Below are 19,095 nucleotides of genomic sequence, written 5' to 3' on the forward strand. Positions count from 1 at the left end.
GATTTAACACAATAGGTATTGTGTATTTATGTAATCGAGTGGACAAGCCTAACTGTAAAAACAAAGCATGTATCACTAATGTACGTTAATATGCCAAATTTATGTAAACTTATATGCTAGGAAGAAATTCCTTGGGCAAGATTGGAGGTTTTCTTGCCTCAGTTCTTTCCTACCAGTGACACTGAACCGAGGTGTAATTCGTAAAATTTAATAGAAACATTGCAGCTACAGCCTATTACCTATAAAAAACAAACAAAACAAACATACTATAATTGATTAAAATATTCATAGATATTTGATAATTATTTTAAATTTAGAAATAACAATTGATAACTTAGAAAAAATATTTTTAATATATTGAAACCCTAAATTAATTAATTATACAATATAAAAATCTATATAATATGAATTCTAATTCTATTTCTAACTAATTAATTTATTCTTATATTTATGATACCAATTAAATCTAAATGTATAAATTTCATATCATTTATTTTGTAGATATCGATGCGATCATGAGTTTACAATTAGAGAGGTTGGTGATGGCTATTCAAAATGTTTTATAGCCCTAAAATTATTAATTATAATTGCCTACACTTAATGGAAAATTATTTAACTAATTTTTTTTATATAGTTATATAATTTAAAATAATTATTAATTATGATCACAATATTTTAAAATTGATTAAAATATATTTATAGGTATTTTGTAATTATTTTTAATTTAGAAATAACAATAGATAACTAAAGAAAATATTTTATATATATTGGAACCTAAATTATATAATTATATAATATAAATAATCTATATAATATTAAAATCAATTCTTAGTCTAACTTGAATATAATATTAAACTTAATTTTAAATCTAATTCTTAAATATAATATTATTTTAAACATACAATTAAATTTATTATTTTAATAAAAAAATGATTAAAAAAATAATTATAATTTATTTTATTTAATTTATTATAATTCTAATTATATAAAAATTTAATATAAAATAAAAACTTAAAAAATTAAACTTGAATCCTCTAAAAATGAATACAAATAGTCTAGTTGGTGTTATAAGAGGCTCATATCACGTTCATTAAATACGTGATTATAATTTTAAATTTAAATATACTCAAACTATAAAAATAAAATAATAATTAGCATTAAACTAATAAAAAACTTCTTACAGGGTGGTTTTTTTTTTTGGCTCGGGTAAAATACTTTTTACTCGCGTAGTTAATTTTCCTTCCTCAGAGCAGTGGAAATCCAAAAACAAAGAATGGAGGGCGCAATGTAACGTTGCCAAATAATAGGCCTTTCATGGTACGTAGAAAGAAAATGAACCTGACTTTAAAATTAAAATGCATTTGTTATGGAACACAGTTGTCATTTATTTTCATCATGAATCGTGAATAGTCATGGCAAAAGGAAAACCGTAGCGGGAAAGTAAGAGACATGTCATAACATGCCCAAAAAATAGTGAAAGAGATGGACGGTTCACATCTTCTCAATCATCATGCATTGATAGAGGTGTTTTCTCAGTCTTCGATGTGTTTCCCAAGGTCGTCTATTTCATAGAAGACATGCCTTCGGCGTAATTATGTATCACACTGAACTATTAAGAAATGGGAAACCCAGTTGAAATAACATTTTTTTTTTATTATGTAGAGATCATATGCAACATCAATAGATGCTACAACAAATCAAATTGAAATGACATTTTACTAGTAGCAGTTGTTTTCATTGTTAAGTAGATTATAAAGTTGATAGTTTTTATGTGATGTTTTTGCTAAATCTAGACGAATGAGAGAGTTGTTTCCATTGTTAACATAGAGCTTAGCCCTTATCTAGACCATAGATAAAGCATGAGTTGTAAAGGGACAGTTGACATCAAGTGACGAAATTGATTTTTTCATGAATGTTTAGTTACATATTTTAGCTCTTTATTATTCTGATGATGAATCACATAATGTGATTGGAAATGTTGATCATAAAAAAATTGCACATAATCTAATTCAGAAGCAGATTGTGGAAATATTATATTGTGAAAATGATTGTTATTAGATACAAAGATATTTTATAATGATATTATGAAGTTCTATTTTGTGTTTTTATAGATACAAATAAATGATGAATACTAAGAGGGGGTGGGGGGGTGAATTAGTATACCAAAAAATACTGTACTTAAACACTTTAATAGTCTAGCAGTAAACAGGTAAAATAGTTTAGCAAACAAACCGGTTAACACACATGCAAACCAAATAGCAAATAATGCATTCACCCACAGAAGCACAATCACCATAACACGATATTTTGACGTGGAAACCCAAATAGGAAAAACTACAGTGAGATGAAACTCACAAGTAACTATCTGCAGAATAGTAACCAAACCGGTTAAGGTCATACAATGTTCTTTACCAGAACAGATCCTATGAGGAATCTCAATCTCTGTTAGGAGATAAGTCTGATTAAAGACTACCTTGTGAGAGGATTTCAGATCCACAGATGTGAACCACCTTGTTAGAGGATTTACAAAGGCTTTTCTGGGCCTACCCGGTTGAGGGTTTCTAACTTGTCAAAGATGTGAGTAATCAACAAGTGAATGATCTATAATATGGCATAGTCTACTTGATTAGATCCATTGTAGCTCATAGCTAATGCATTTTAGCATTACTTCAGTCTTCAGTAACTCCTTACTCTGTTACAGCTCACAGACTTGATCTTCTCAGTTAAGATCACACATTCAAGAGGTTTTTCAACCACTACAAAACCTAACAGCTATACTCGCATACTCTCTCTCTTTCAAAACCCTAGACATGATGTCCTTATAAGGAATCTTATTTCATGTCAGTCCAATGGGATTTCATTACAAGTTCCTTGGTTCATTGTATCTAGACACATTTGATAACACGACACAAAGATACCGTTAAAATGTCGGTGGATGGTAACTCATCACAAAAATATACTGGTTGGTAACTCATCACAGAGTATTACCGGTTTGTCCAACTTTCCAGTTACCGATTGGTGACTCAGAGTAACACTAGTTCAAACAGATTTTCGGCTGACAAAACTTGAAGACTGGGAAACTGATAACTGCCGCTTCTATCTCCTTTGCTCCGCTCTGATTGAGATCCTTAAACTGCTTGATCTCTCTATGCCACTTGGGTCTTTATATCGCTTGAGATCTATAAACACTTTCTGCATAACAACAGTAGTCTAAAGACTACAACATGATACCGGTTTGGAGCAATTATCGATTGAGCATAATTCATACATTCTCAAAGTGATCTCATAGCAAGTGTGTGTCCATCAATGAAAATCACAACATGATCATCAAAAATGCCAACAATCTCCCCCTTTGGCATTGATGGCAACACTTAGGAAACTTTTTGACTTCTAAGTGTTTTACAACAAAATCATGCCATAAACAAAATTACTCCCCCTAAGCATATACACTATCCCTTTTGCAGACAATACAATGTATACTTTTTTCTTACAGAGATAGACATGAAAGTATACATAGCATGCATCAAAATTTAAATATAGATACTACTACCCATCAAAATTTTAAGTATACTACTCCCCCTTTGCCAACAATGACAAAGTACAACTGAATAACCCCTGTTCTATAAGCTTTAACAAAATAAGAGTTTATGACAATAGAGAGTGAAATTTGTCAAAAACTGATTTAAAATATTGCATAATTGTCTTCATCGATAAAGACCATGATTCAAGCAATGAGGTACCAACCTCATTCTCTATTTGCATCTGATAAACCTGCTCTTCCATGGCATCCAAGGTACTCATCTCTTGAGTGACCATTAGGGCATCTAGATTTAAATAGCATTTCTGAATAATTTGTAGTCTTGGCAGTAGAACCAGTTGAAGTTCCTGCAAATTACGTGTCTGGTTTCTTATCTCTGTCTCTATTCTTGCAGACTGAAGTTGAAACCGGTGAGTAGTTTGTCCATATGTGGAGAAGGAATCATATGGCATCTTGGAGGTGCAAATAAATGACTGCATATCAGATTGCAGTTTGTCCTTCTGAGTGAGCACATCATCTCAGAATAAATGAGGTTGGCAAATCTTGCTGAGTAGTAGATTTCCCTCATCCATATCATCTCTGATGTCCTTTTGTGCCTTCTGAAGTTCTAACCGAAGCTTATTCAACTTCTTCACCAAGGCAATGTTCAAAGCCTTTTCATGCTTCTTCTTGGCATTTGTTTCTGTAACTTCTTCCAAGCTTTGGACCTGGTCTTCGACAACTATACAAAGAAGCTTTAATTGGGCAAGTGAGAAATCAGTACTGGGAAGGTTTGTACTGGGTATCAAATTGGTGAGTGTTTCCACTGTAGTTTGGATAACATATTCCTCCTTTTTCCTCCTTAGAGCATCCAATCGCTCTTGAGCAAGCTTAATACTCTACAGTAGCTCCGATTCGTTTGCAGACTAGAGGTCAATAGGACTGGTAATGTCAACCGGTTTGGCTTGACTACCGGTTGCCTTTGGAGTCTCCATCTGAATGCTCTGTACTGCTTCTTCTTTCTATTTGACTCTTTTCTTGTCTTCTTCTGCCTTCTTTTTCTCTTCTTCTTTCTGCTTCTCTTCATCTTCATCCTTCTTCTTCTTCTTCTTTGCTAGCTCTTTTTTCTTCTCCTCTTCCTTTCTCTTCTCCTCTTCCTTTTTCTTCTCCTCTTCCTTTCTCTTCTCCTCTTCCTTTTCCGCTTCCTTCTTATTCTTCTCATCCTCTTGTTTCTTATTCTCCTCTTCTTTTCTCTTTTCTTCCTCTTTCTTTTTCTTCTCATCCTCTTTTTTCTTTTCCTGTTCTGCCTATTTTGTCTTTTCTTTCTCTTGTTTCTTCTTCTCTTCCTCTGCTTGTTTTCTCTTGTCTTCCTTCTATTTCTCTTGACCTTCTATTTCTACTAGTGCATACGAAGTAACATTGCCACCATTTAAGGCATCAACATCAATCGGTTCCATTTGAGTGGTGACCGATTCTCCTTCACTGTTGTATACTTCATCCGGTTGAGTGATTTCTGATTCTTGCTCTATTTTCTTGTTGGCTTCAGCCACTTCATGTAGTCTTAAAGCTGATTGAGCAAGGGAGTGGGTATCTTTGACCACTTCTAGAACTTTTTTCTTTCCAATAACAAGAGTCTTCTTCTTCTCATGAAGAAGAGGCCCTTATATCTCTCCACCACTTCATACAGTTTTTTTTTAGGCACATCAGGAAAGTATTGTGCAAATACTTATTCTCTTATTTCTTGTTCCTTTTCTATGGCAATGCACCACTTGTTGTATAAAGAATTATACAAAGAATCAGGTGTCTCAAACTTAATTTCTAAAGGCCACCGGTCATTAATACATAAATAATTGATAACTTCCTGTTCAACTTCTTTCTTTTCATCATCATTAAAATCATCAAAGCACTCTTTCAAATCACCAAGTACTTTTCTTCTAATATTCTTCATTGTTCTTTGACAATGTGTCAAAGGTTTGTAAGAGGAAATATCAATATTTACCAGTGTCGATGTTGCTAGTTCATTCTTTGTCTTTTTCCTCGTTTGCCTAGTCTTCTTAGGCTGTTCATTAGACACAGTTCATTAGACATAGTGTCCTCTAAGTCTGGTGTATTACTTTTTGTATTCCGCTTCCTCTCGAAGACTTTGGCAGGTGCTGCTTCCAGTTTCTTCTTTACTGGTGACCGCTTGGTCACTTTGGGACTTGCTGGAGTAACCGGTGCCAATGTTGAAGGCATTGACTTTCCCTTCTTTACTGAGGGTTCTTGAACAGGTAGTAACCTTTCCTAGATAGGTGTCGGTTCTCTTTTCTTTTGGATCAAGAGGCGAGGCAAGTAGGGTAGAGGCATATCCATCCAACATATCATACATTACCTCATATCTCATTGGTTCCACTTCTTCCTGTCTAGGCTCAACCCCCTCCATTATGCACTTATCAACTTTGATGGTGAAGCAGATATCTTCCTCATACTTTTTTACCATATCACTAGATATTCTTACCCTTTGGTTCATTTTGCATCTAAACTCATCAAAGTATTTGTTCAACACTTCTGGATAGCCGGTTACAACCGCTTGTAGGCTTTCCTTTATTTTCTTTGTCACCGGTTGGTGAGAAGACCACTGAATATCACCTAGTCTAAGAAAGTAGCCTTGGAAGTAAAAGAACAACCCAACCAGTAGTTGTCCGAACTTAAATCTCAGTGCATTGTCCTATTTGATCGACTTGAGATTCAACAAAAGTTGTCTTTGCATACAAGTGCACAGATCAAATGATGCATCTTCCTTGATCATCCTATAGGCGGCATTTACCGCTGCAGTAGAGATAGAGTTGATTTTGTTGGCATGGAACGCCCGGTAACCTATCACCATACATGCATATTCAACAAGATAGTCCTTGATTGAATTAATAGTCATTCCCAGTGAATCACTCATAGAACCAGTGAGCTTAGTCATTTATGTCTTGCTAATCTTTCTTGGGGCTGGCACTTCACCGACATTGCAGAAACCATTGATGGCATGAATCTCTTCCGGTGTGATATCATGCATCCGCTCTAAGTACATCTTATCACCATGTACTCTGCTCAGAATAATGTGAATGTGATCATCCAAAAATTCTTCAAGAAAGTAGACAGCGTTGTGAAGTTTCTTCTTTTCCAGAATGTTGAATTCTAGTTTAATCTTCTTATCCTTTCCGCAGAACAGACTCAACTAGGAATGGATCATTAGAGATCCTAGTTCTTCAATCTTGCAGTCAATGAAATCTGAAATTCCTTCTTCCACTATGACACCAGTGGGTATTTGAGATAGGGCATTGTATTTTGCCTTCCATTGAATGAAGTCTACAAAATCAACGGGTGCACTAGAGCTAGCATGTGATGTTGAAGTCATGATAAATAGAGAATTTTGAAAATACCTTCATAGATCAAAATTTAGGGCTTCGCAATTTGAAATTCACTACACACTCATTCGGTTGCAGAAATACCGCTTTGCGTTCTACACTTCTCCAATAGATGTTTGCTTCAGATTCCTCTTTAGGATTTTGATAAATTCTTTGAATCACAATGTAAATCACTTTTCTTCACTCTGTGCTTGAAAACTTCTTCACTCGTGAACTTGATAAGTGAAAAATGACTTTTTAACCCTAATTTTCCTTTTATCGTTTCCGATCTTCTGCCAACTGACAGGTATCATATGCCAGTTAAGGCCTTTTACCGGTGTCAACCGGGGGTTCATGATATTTCACCATTTTCTCCCCCTAAGCTTTTCTGATGCTTAGTTTGCTGGTTCGGCGACTTCCACACTAGGTGCAGAAACCAGTTCTTCTTGAATCACTTCTTTTGGCTTCTTCTTCTAGGTTTTCTTCATATCTGCTTGAACAATTTCAACATCAATATTTCCTTCTGGAGTGACCAGTAAATCATCCAATATAGTCTTTCTACTTCTGCAGAATCTTGCAGAATGACCCAATTTGTTGCAATGATAGAAAAGCATTGCAGGTGCTCTCCAAGGTTCATTATTCATTTTTCCATTCTTCCTTTTGCATGTTGCAGCAGTGTGGCCATGACAATGAAAAATCACATAGATTTCTCTCCATCCAGTTGTCGCTTGATAGCCACCGCTACCTGACTGATGACTATAGGTATTAAACTGGTTTGGGTTCCGGTTCCCAGAGGGTTCAGGAAAAAATCCTTGATTCCTTTGAGGATACCTTCCAGTATTGTGGATGACAAACCTGCATTCAAATGCTTTATGCCCAAACTAGTTGCGTGCATAACAATTACCATTGAATCTATTAGATCTAGGCTTATCGTTTAGAAAATAAGAAAAATTATTGTAAGCCTTACTTCTACATACATTAGCATTGTGTCCTTCCTTGAGATAGTTAAAGCAAACAACTTTGAACTTTTTCTTACCTTTATCCTTTGATGCTCCACTTTTTGTTCTAGAGGTCTCACCTTCCTCATATTCAGAGAAACCAAGCCCATTGGTATTCTTTACTGGTTTAGCTGATTCAAGCTTCTTCTCTAGCTTGACAGAGCTCTTATTGAATTTGGCAAGTATTTCCTTTGACTCAGTGAGTTCTTTGGAAATGGCAGCATTGGATTCCTTCAAGGTTGCATTCTCAGAGATAGCCATGTTTAGTTCACCTTGCACTTCTTCTTTTCTATTTTGCTTACATGAAGATGAGTGGTAAGTGCATTGATCTCTTGCTTCAGCTTGGAGATCTCATGATCTTTGTCATTTACCAGATCTTCAGCTTTCCTCCGGTTCTCAAGCTCTTGACACATTCGGATAGTTAGGCCTTCAAGTTCCCTTCTTAGGTTGGCATTGGACTCATTCAGTTTTTCAACTTCTTGAATTAGGGCTTCCATGCCCGCTTCATCAGAAGAACTGTTTTTAGTTAGCTCCATCAGTTTTTCAGCATGCTCTCTTCTTTTTTCTTGAGAGGCCTTATATTTGACCATAAGTTCATCATAGGCTTTCTCAGACTGAGTGAGCCGATTTGTAAGTTCCCTCACAATGTATTCCCCAATATGTCTTTCCAAATGGTTAGACTTATAGAAAGGTTGGCTCTGATACCAATTGATGAATACTAAGAGGGGGGGTGAATTAGTATACCAAAAAATACTGTACTTAAACACTTTAATAGTCTAGCTGGGAAAAAAGGTAAAATAGTTTAGCAAAAAAATCGATTAACACACATGCAAACCAAATAGCAAATAATGCATTCACCCACATAAGCACAATCACCATAACACAAGAGATTTTGACGTGGAAACCCAAATGGGAAAAACCACGGTGAGATGAAACTCACAAGTAACTATCTGCAGAATAGTAACCAATCCGGTTAAGGTCATACAATGTTTTTTACCAGAACAAATCCTATTAGGAATCTCAATCTCTGTTAGGAGATAAGTCTGATTAAAGACTACCTTGTGAGAGGATTTCAGATACACAGATGTGAACCATCTCGTTAGAGGATTTATAAAGGCTTTTCTGGGCCTACCCGGTTAAGGGTTTCTAACTTGTCAAAGATGTGAGTAATCAACAAGTGAATGATCTAGCATATGGCACAATCTACTTGATTAGATCCATTGTAGCTCATAGCTAATGCATTTCAGCATTACTTCAATCTTCAATAACTCCTTACTCTGTTACAACTCACATACTTGATCTTCTCAGTTAAGATCACACATTCAAGAGGTTTTTCAACCACTACAAAACCTAACAGCTATACTCGCATACTCTCTCTCTCTCAAAACTCTAGACATGATGTCCTTAAAAGGAATCTGATTTCATGTCGGTCCAATAGGATTTCATTACAAGTTCCTAGGTTCATTGTATCTAGACACATTTGATAACATGGTACAAAGATATCATCAAAATGTCAGTGGATGGCAACTCATCACAAAAATATACTGGTTGGTAACTCATCATAGAGTATTACCGGTTTGTCCAACTTTCTGATTACCGGTTGGTGACTCAGAGTAATACCGGTTCAAACAGATTTCCAGTTGACAAAACTTGAAGACTGGGAAACTGATAACTGCCGCTTCTGGCTCCTTTGCTCTGCTCCACTTCAGATCTTTAAACTGCTTGATCTCTCTATGTCACTTGGATCTTTATACCGCTTGAGATCGGTAAACACTTTCTACATAACAACAGTAATCTAAAGACTACAACATGATACCGGTTTGGAACAATTACCGGTTTAGTATAATTCATACATTCTCAAAGTGATATCATAGCAAGTGTGTGTCCATCAATGACAATCACAACATAATCATCAAAAATGCCAACAATAAAAACATTAGATTTTTAAAATAACTTTTAAGTAAAAATAGAGCAGAAAAATTTGTAGATAAATAAAATATTTCTTATATATTTCTAGATTTAATTAATTATCTTTTATGTAAATTAGAATACATTTATTTAGAAAGGTGTCTCAAAAATGATATTCCTTCATGTCTTTTGGATATTTTTTAATAATGATGGGTGTGCTAATAACATCGATAATTAAAGCATCTAAAGTGATTTAATATTCATCAAGATTATTCAATCCTAAAATTATTTTAAGATAATGCATATAGAATTAGATTAAAATACCACTATAAAATGCCTCTTCACCCAATAACATTCTTCTTAAAATTATATAAAGATCAATATACCACATCAATATATGCTACACCAAATCAACTTGAACTGACATTTTACAAGAAGCAACTGTTCTCATTGATGAGTAGGAGATTTTTCTCACAAAAAGTCAAATTGTGATATTGCTATCAAGGTTCAACTATGTAGTTTGACTCACATGTTAAGTGCACTTGAGTTGGAGTAGTATTGGGATAGGTGACCTCCCAAGAAGGCCCAACGCTTCACCTCTATGAGCATCACCTAGATGCAATGAGTGCTATGTGTTTTGTTCATTCTCATAAGAGATTGGTTCTTGTGAGCCATTGCTATTGAAAAATGGGTCAATGAGTTTGACGAGAAAAAAACTACATAATTGAATCCTGGTAGTAATATCTCAACTATTCTCATTGTTAACCAAAGTATAAAGGTCATTCTTATTATAGGAGAGGCATTCTATAGTGATATTATTATAGTAGTGTTATGAAGTTTTTTTATAGACAAGATATGATGATAGAGCCCACTCCAAATATAGAATGAAATAAAGAATAATAACTTCAAACCCACAAGTGGTGAGCACAAAAGATAAAGAACTGACTCAAGAAAAATAATAGGCAAAAGGAATCCAGAAAGAGATCATGAATAGCATAGAAGACTCTAGAAAATGAGTTCAACTGAGAGATCAATTGTGTAAGGGATAAATCAACTATAAGGACCATCCACAAGATAAGAATTGATCATCAAGCCTATTTGACAAAACCATTCTTCTTTATCTTAGTGAGAAGGATATCAATGATCCATTGGGTTCCATAATCAACAATATCTTGACCTTTTATCCATAGCTTATCTACTTCAAATTTACATCTTTTCTTCTTACTGAATGCACTAAAGTTTGGTTTTAAAATATCTTTAGTAGTTTGAGCTATGGAGCACATTTTCATAGGAACAACCACATCATCATGATTAATGAAATCTAAAATCTCATCATCAAGGTCCTCCATAAAAGGAATAGTTCCCTCAAAATTAGAACAATCACCCACCCACACATCAAGTTGAATAGTTGCTAGAAAATCTTCTATGAGGGGTTCTAAGAAGAGGGTGGCTCCAAAGCAATGCAACCATCTACAAGAGACTCAAGAACATGGTCATCCTTCATATGGGGAGTCATTAACTTAACCTAATTACAACAAATAAAATATACATTTAGACTATCAAAATTATTGATCTATTTTTTTAAGTTGACCCAATCTTATGGCCCAACATGTTGCAATGAAATCTACTAAGTGAAAGGCCTTCATAGTTTAAAAATTGATTCTATGTGCAAAATGAGGAATGTATTGAGATAAAATGGAGCACGGGTTTCAAAATATCAATAATGACATAGACCCTAGTGAATTTGTTAAAGGAATCCACCAAATTGAAATCCAGCTTCACAAATTGCAATCAAAGCTTCTAAATGAAAGGCCTCCATAGTTTGAAAATTGAGTCTATGTGCGAAATGAAGAATGTATTGAGATAGAATGATGCATAGGTTTCAAATATCAATAATGACATAGACCCTAGTGTATCTATTAAAGGAATCCACCGAGTTGAAGTCAAACTTCACCTAAGAACCAACTTGATCAATTATATTCTCCATGAGTTCAGGATCTTTCCATAATCATAAGAAGGCTATACACTAGCGCTCGCACCTAAATGAGGTGCAATGATTAAGTCGATAGTAAATATATATAATTCATTTATCTTTATAAATTTAATATGGAATTTTCTCTTCATTAATTGTTATTATTAAATAAAAATTTAAAAACATAATAACTAATATTTAAAAAATAAAAAATGTAATAGATTGTTTTAAAAATAATAATTATATTTTTGAAATGATGTCCCCATAAAGTATCTTACTACCAAGTTTTTCTCAAACCAAAATTTATTGACACCTCTATGAGCTCTAATCTAAATCATTATCCAACTCTACTAAAACAAAAGCATCACTAAATAACAATTTGAGTTTAATATGACAAAAGCATCACTAAATTCAACATAATGAGCTCTAATCTAAATCATTGTCAAGCTCTACTGAAAGAGAAGCATCATTAAATAACAATTTAAGTTTAATATGACAGAAGCATCACTAAATAACAATTTGAGTTTAATATGACAGAAGCATCACTAAATATCAATTTGAGTTTAATATGATAGAAGCATCACTAAATAACAATTTGAGTTTAATATGACAGAAGCATCACTAAATAACAATTTGAATTTAATATGACAGAATATTGTGATCATATAAAAAAGCATTGGTCCAGGTCTCCATTAATAAAAGAGAAGCATCACTAAATTGACTTTATTATTATAGAGCTTTAAGCATAAAGTAATACTTTGCAAATTATCTCCTTACAAAAAATTATCCCATTTAAATAGCCCTAAAATCCTATTTACTGTCAACTGTAAGGGAGATAGATAGCTTAGCTTAAGATTATTCTTTTCCAAAGAATATATATGCATATACTAAATGTTTGATTCTTCTATGTGAGAAAAAGTGTCATTCAATTGTTTTAGCAAAAAATTTACACTCCAATAGACTGAACATATTAACATATTATTCCACAATTGACATCAATTTTTTCAGAGATAGATAGCTTAGCTTTTCTAAAGAATCTATGGATATACTACCTTATTTACACTCCATAGACTGAACATATTATTCCACAATTTTTCCTTATTTTTCAGACAAAGACATCAATTCACACAGTTTGACATAAAATTCTTTATGTCAGTAATTTCTTTCCACATTAGAAATTACTAAATAAAATCTTACATTACAATCGATTAAAAACACAAAACCATTGATCAATTCTATGGCCCTACTATTCTAAAGGGGCCCACCCCAGTTAAGGTAATCATTGGTTCCCGGGACAGGTGGGAAAGATAGTTGATCAGTGGAATCCCATCTCAGCCTCTGCTCCCAACCGATCCCCACCCGGCGGAGTGAGTTATTAAGTCGTTACGTGGGAGAGGAGACGATGAAACGAGACACTCTGTTCCGGTTCCGCAGCGGGGGAGTGTGGGAACAAGAAGCGCAAGAAGCTTTACTGGAGGGCCGGGGGGAGGGCAGAGATATGCAGGGGATCGCTATTGATGGATGATTCCGCGTGCCAATGCAGGGTACCCCCCCTACCCCCCAAGCTATAGTTCTATGGTTCTATGGCTACAATTGCATATACAATACATTTACATGTCCACTTGAAAAAGATAACAAAGTTTTAAAAAAAACGACTAAGACTTTGAAAATGTCATCTTTTAAAAATTCCTTTATATTTTCTACACTAACATTGATTGCACCTGAAAATTCGAGGAATGTGAGCCAGCTCACAGAATTTGTGGATATTACAAAGACATCAATCAATTCATATATTTTGATGCGACATTTGGGAACTTGAATTCTCGTGTTAGCTGTAGTTGGTATTTTCCATTTTTTCCCCACACAAAGACTTTGAAAATTCAAGTTAGAGTTTTCCTTATATTTTGTCACGGTTGCTTACAACTGCTTACAACTGTCGAAAGATGATTTACCTCAATTTTAAACGCGTAATATCGGCTAACTATCGGCTAAATATAATTTAAGTACGAATCGAAGACGAGCAGGGGCAGAAAGGGATTTGGGTGCCGTTTGCAAGGGAACGGTAGGGTCGATAAGATCGGCGAGAGGGGGATCCTTGTGTACACCACTCAATGAAGCCCCAAGAGAGTCGAAACATAGACCAAAACCGTAGGATTTTTCAAGAGGAACCGTCGAGTCCATATTTGATGCAGGTTGCTAGATTTTACGCCTCCACCCGCCATTGTTATTGCCCTTTGCTATGCTCGCCTACTCCCTTATCGCATCGCACTCTTCTGCCATACTCATCGCACATTTCACATCAAATTGTCGTGTTTCGAAGTTATATATTGTGATTTTATAAATGTAAATAAAAAAAATTAGAATTATAAAATAATTCTTAACAAAATAAAAACAGTAGTAAATTTTGTTAAAAGAATTTCATAAATATTTGTAGGTTAAATAAAATATTTTTTTTATATAAATTAAAATACATATATTTAGAAAAGTATCACAAGAATGATATTTTTTTTTTATCTTTTATATTTTTTTTATAATGATAGGTATGCTAATAATATCCACAATGGCAAGATTTAAAGATTTAAAATAAAGAATGATTTAATATTCATCAAAATTATTTAAGATAATTCATATACATTTAGATAAATAAAATTATATTATTTTAAGATAGGTAAAATGTTTCTTGTGAGTGATAAAATGTGTGTTGTTTACCTTGTTTAATGTTTATAATGTAAATATTAATATTTATTTGTAATGCATTTGAGTAATATACAAATATGTGAGTCGCTTGAGTTAGACATTCTTGGGGTTATTTTCATGTTAAGTAAAACATTAAAATAAACATTTAATGTGTGTTGCACATAATTGAAAAAATATTTAATATTGAAAACACTAAGTATCAAAATGAAAAATATACTACCAAAAAACGAACTAAGGATACATTGTTTTGTAAGCTCATATTTTGAAACGCACGGTTTAAATTTAATACCACGTAGTTATTTTGTGTAAGATTATACATATTGGATACCATGGCAGTGCAAAGGAAAGGTATGGTAGCAAAAATTTATAGTTGTACAAAGAGGGAATAGATAATAGGGACACTTCTTCCTTTGGTGCCTTTCTCAACAACAATGGGGATCTTATTTCTGCCTCTCAACTAGAGAGGGCATTTGTACCTGGGGAAGGGGTGATTTTCATCATGCATGAAATCATGTAACGTTCCTTGTTGATTAATACAAAGGGTGATGCCCCCTTATGGCAGAGATATTTTATCAAAAAAGAAAAGACTATTTTTATAAAAACTCAAGCACATGAGTATTTGTTGAAATTGACTTGTGTTATCTTTTGTTTGTTGGATAAAGTTCATTTAATATTTTGGTCAATTGCATATATGGTGGAAGGAATTATGACTTAAAATGTGTGATTAAATGGTTCTCCTCGACTTGTTTACATGAAATGAAATTAAGGGGCTAAATGTTTCAAGAGAAATATATAGAAGATCTACTAAGTGTATTCTAATATTTGTTCATAAGATAATAGATTGAGAATAAGGATGCTTGTAGAAACTAATGTTTTCTCTAATGAGTATTTTTAGAGGATATAATTATTTCATCTTCATAGTATGTTTATCTATTGTTTTGCGTCATATATTCTGAATAATTGCACATTTTTCTCTTGTGGAATTACGCGAAAATGGTTTATATTGTTACAAGTTTTCCTTCGATTTAGTATAAAATATTCATTGTTAGGTTAAGAGGGGAAATATTTTCTTGGTTGTTAACTCTTGGTATCAGTAAATTCTTATGCATAATTGAGCCCATACTCTTCTAAGAAAAGAATGAAGATATTTTCAAGGTTAAAAGTGTGTTGATAAGATGGGTTGTTGAAAATTTATGGTTTGGTAAAGACTTAGAAAATGGGGTTTTATATTTTGGCTTTTCCTATGGAGGTTTTTAGGGTGATAGTTAAATAGTGACCTTGTTAATAAAAATGGATCTCATAATTGAGTCCAAAAGGCCCCAAAAAATATGGATTCATTTATTACTTAGTATATTTTGCTGACAATAAATTTTTGACCACTTTTTAGGCCATGAAGGAATCTTTTACATAATCTTGTGAGATTATACTTGAAGCAACCAAGATCAAAGAGACCAACATATAGCACAATAAAAAGAGAGATAAAATATGTGACAAGATAAATTGTATTCTTATCAATAATGCAAAAGAGATCAACTAGATCATTACAAGAGCCTACTTATAAAGGCAAGGCTAAGAGACAAGAGAGCATACAATGATGACATGTGGTTTAATGAGATGCAAAGGTAGGTAGGGGTAGGTAGGAGAAATAGTAAAATATTCCACATGAGGTGGATCACCCACCGAAGGTGGAATTAACATCCCACAATAAGTGGATATGATAAAGAAACAACAAGATCACACCATAAAAGGTGAAAATTCTCCTACATACACACTCACAATGTATGCACATCTCCCTAAGTGTCTCATATACAAACTACAATGTTATGCATGTACCTAAGTAAAATTAGGTAAAGTGTAATTATATCCAAGATGAATAAATAATTACACCAACACCCCCCTTAAGTGCAACTTAGGGGAATGCACTTAAGTCTACAATGCAACTATGCAATGCAAGATGGGTCCTGGCTACAAGGCCATTTTAGGTAGCCATGTACAAATATAAATGAAAATGCAATCTCCCATAAAGAAAGGAAAGAGATAAAAACTCAATGGGAAACCCCCCCAGCCTCGTCGCAAAAAAAAAAAAAAAGAGAGAGATGAAAACTATACAAAGAACTCTCAAATAACTATGTGAGCGATTCCATATCCAACATATATTTTTGACACCATATTACCCATAGGGAAATATTCAAAAAAATACAATGTCCCATGATATACAAATAAAGTCTCAAAAATATAAATCAAGGGTGTCTAGTGCCAGTGTTGCCTGAATCTGTCTGTCTCTATGGAGGTGGATGAGAAGACCCACCAGATGGTCCTGCTCCTAGGTCCTAGCATAACCAAAAGTTGACAAATTGAAAACAAGGATAAAATGGGCCCATGGTTAATTTTATTATTACCTTTTTAATTTTTTTGAAGGGGTAATTAATTTTCCAAAATGGGGCAATTTATTTATTTTTCAAAAGTAAATTCAATTGAAGGGCCTATTTTTAATCAAATATGTTCAATCAATTATCGTGAGATTAATTGCTCAATCAAAATTTTCATAATGTCACAATCAATCTACCAAGGGGGCACACAATCAGGATTTAAATCATTGTCGAGGGAATCATCGAGACTTGATTTAATCTTTGAAACAATGTTGTTTCAACATAATTTCAAAGAAGGGGAAAATGTATAAACATAAAATTGGCTATGAGTAATTAAATACATATTTTATATTTATTTAATGATTGTTCTTCTATTAAATAATTAATTTGAAAAGATTAATTTATTTAATTCATTAGTATTTAATATTCTTCTATTAATTAGTTGAGTTGAAATATTTAATTCATTCATTCATTAAGTTCCCTTTCTTCTAAGCCAAATAATTAAATATTTAATATTTAATTATCATCCCTTGTCATATTTGTGCACTATTCACTATCCTATAGTTCCATTATTAAATAATTTCATAATTATTTAATTACCACTTTCCAACTCACTGTTCATCTCCACCTTTGCAAACTCATCCATCAAGTGGCTAATTTCAATCAATAAAATCAAATAAAAAATAAATCATTTATGAGCCACTTATCTCCAACTCCCATATTCATGAATAAAATGTGTACGTGCACATAGTCTTTGAAACCTCCCTATTTTTTCTCCAACACTCTTATATTCTTGGAGGAGGTTTTGTCCACCTAACCCTAGTCCCTCTCCACTTGTCCCTCCATCCCTCAATATTCTCCAACCAATCCTATATTCTCTCAGTCTTCCTCCCTAGTTAGGGTGAGATGAGTGGCACTTGTCTTCTCCTTCCCCCTTTCTGTCAACCTTTGACATCTTGCTCATAGCCATTCAAAAAGAAAGATTTAATCATGACCATTGATCTCTACCACCTAAGCTTATGCACTCAAAAATCTACAAATAGAAGAGTTTTAATGTATTTTGAGCCCAATATCCAATAGTCTAAGTTAACTAGTAGTCTTAATCTTTGCATCCGTCAGTTCATTTGTTTAAGCATTTTAGAGTTTTTGAGAGAATTAGCATAAGTCATTTTCATATCATTTTAGAATATTATCACATAGATTTTGCATATCATCTATCAGTCCATTCCACACTTGCCAACTTGGAAGCTATCAGTGCTTGTCTGAGAGAAAATCATCTGCAACCAAGAACAATGGGGTTAGGACACAATGAGACATAATCCATAAAGGTATAATTTGTTTTATTTACTTTATTTCATGTTGTTTCATTGGTTGAAGCTTGAGTACCTATAGCTTTTACTTTTGATGATGGACTAACAAGTTGTGGGTTAATTTTTTAGGTGAAAACTTAAGTCGACACTTTTTTGGCACCAACCATGGGGCTCAGCCCTCGCACATCTCCTTCTAATATCCTGTCTAATTCTCATAATAAATAAATGAATTAACGCATTTGTAAGCCAGTTTCACGCTTGTGTTCAATTTGGCAGTGCATTTACTTCATAGGTTAGTGCTTATATTGCATAGGTTAACACATTTATCACTCAAGTTAGCGCTTTTACTACATAGGTTAACACATTTATCACTCAGGTTAGTGCTTATGTTTGTGAAATCATGCATTTATTACATAGGTCAGCACATTTATTAAATATGTTAGTGCTTGTGTTTTGCAGGGTAGTGCTTTTGATTTGCAGGATAGCATTTTTACTATTTTAGTGCTTTCATTCTGATTATCTACAAGAAATTTTACAATTTGTCAGCTAACAAATCTTTGCAGGTTTGACTGTCCAAGACTCAAATTTTTTACAAACTATTGACTTGTGCGCATGCATGGCTTTATTTTGAGCAAAAATTTAATGCATTTTCTCACTTAGTCTAACTAGGAGTTCTTTTGGAAAGTAAAAGATCATACATCTTTCATCTAGCTTTACTATGGGGTTAATGAACAACATGCAAACTTGCATTATGTGATTTTAGTAAGGTAGTTGCACATAGAATCATTGTCAATCGTGTTTGCTTAAAAGTAGTAGGTGAGTATGCTCTCACCCTGATATGGTGATAAAAAATCTAGACCTTCTTTTATCTTATGTGTTACCTTTAGAGGGCCTGCCTTCCCGAGCTACCCTAAGGGGGACAGTGAGAGGGGAACGACCCAAGTGGAAAC

The sequence above is a fragment of the Cryptomeria japonica genome, chromosome 7 (assembly GCF_030272615.1).
Source record: "Cryptomeria japonica chromosome 7, Sugi_1.0, whole genome shotgun sequence".
Lineage (NCBI taxonomy): Eukaryota > Viridiplantae > Streptophyta > Pinopsida > Cupressales > Cupressaceae > Cryptomeria > Cryptomeria japonica.